At 35.0% G+C, this 1,578-nt stretch overlaps 1 long non-coding RNA gene across 1 annotated transcript; it reads left to right on the forward strand.

Moving 5' to 3' along the window:
• Positions 1–558: 558 nt before the first annotated feature.
• LOC106477427 lies at positions 559–1,203 on the forward strand. Its single transcript, XR_002609456.1, has 2 exons — positions 559–720; positions 1,105–1,203. It is a non-coding gene; the product is annotated as an uncharacterized LOC106477427 (long non-coding RNA).
• The last annotated feature ends 375 nt before the right edge of the window (positions 1,204–1,578 follow it).

The following is a 1,578-nucleotide window of genomic DNA, read 5'->3' on the forward strand; positions in this document are numbered from 1 at the left end:
AGTTCATGTCGCCACGTCCGATCATGCTGTATCTGAAGTCTGTGCATCTTGATAATAGTCCTGCAGCGTAATCACTATTCTAAAACGTTTCGTCGTAAGGCTGTCATGTCCAAAGCACCTCCGTCCTCTCTGTGCTTTTCATAATCCCTTTAATGTATGAGGATAGCTGTTACTCAGCGTCTGTTTAAACAGTCTGATCCACAGGCACTGCATTCAACACCTTGACTCATATGTCTTCTTGTGGAATATCATTCATTGCATTCTTCAGCTGTTTGAAGTATGTGATGGTTGAACGGGAAACTTTAGTGAACCCATACCATGTTGATCAGTTATCGGTGGCATCACACCGTTCACATGTAACCAATGTATGTCCAGGTGTAAGTTTGATACATGTCATTCCACCGCGACTTTATATTCGACTGTGGTTGTCACGTGACTTGTTGATTTGATAGTCAACATTGTTTTAGTATAAAGTATTCAACTCTTTGTAAAACATGGTTGAAAGGAATCACTCTGTAGTTTCAATTAAAGTTTTAAGTGAAATAGTTAATGAAAGAAATTAGTTTTAAATTTCATCTCTCATTTAGTTTCAGAGACACCAAACAATGGCGAGTTCATATTGGAAAGTTTAAGAAGCTGTTGAAAGATGAAACAGAACAGATCCGCTACATCGAAACCATTATACCTCACCCGGAGTATAAAGGGTTCGAACCCTGGAAGGTTAAACCATTTCTTGCCTAGATTAAAGCACCTCTTGATTCGTTAAATTAGATTAAAGCATTTATTTCAATCTATGTTAAATATCTTTGACTTCTAACAAACTAGATTACTCCTTTCGAACTTCACTATGTTAATTTTTTGTGGCAAAATTTTCTCAAGAACGTTTCATATTTTCTACATGACCATATTATGTTGATAACTTTTACATGGAGCTAGACATAATTTGGGAGTAGAGAAACTGACGTGGGGAAAAATTTTCATTCGCCAACTTCGGGGAACATTTCAAAATGTTGAGCATCTCTATTATCTAGATTTATTTTAAAGTTATTCACCGAAATAGGAAAGAATGCAAGGTAGAAACCGATATTTTTTTCTATATTTTAGCCTTCTGTCTCTTGGTTACGACAAAAGGAAAATGATATCGCACTTGTTAGGCTTAATGCTCCTGTGACGTTAAATAGTTATGTTCATCCTGTGTGCCTTCCAGACCGAGATTTTATAGTTGATCCAGGAACAATCTGTCACGTGACTGGTTGGGGAGAGACTGGAGGTAAAGTCACGTAATTTATTATGAATTCATTATTTCATGTCAGAATAACTAAAAAATCGTAAACTTATAGAGTTTAACAAAGATTATAGTCAAAATATCACTTTTCATGTAACGTAGTGTTTTTACTTTCATAATAATATAACGTTTTAATGCATACTTAAAACACAACAAAGATATATTACAGATTAAACATATATATATACATACAGGGAGGTTTTTTATAAAGTTCCTTGGCACGTCCGAACTTCAATAAAATAGAACAACAGAGGAATAATTCTGTTTTTACTTTCATGGTGACGTCGGAGAAT

Source organism: Limulus polyphemus, unplaced genomic scaffold (assembly GCF_000517525.1).
Source record: "Limulus polyphemus unplaced genomic scaffold, Limulus_polyphemus-2.1.2 Scaffold15112, whole genome shotgun sequence".
In the NCBI taxonomy this organism is placed as follows: domain Eukaryota; kingdom Metazoa; phylum Arthropoda; class Merostomata; order Xiphosura; family Limulidae; genus Limulus; species Limulus polyphemus.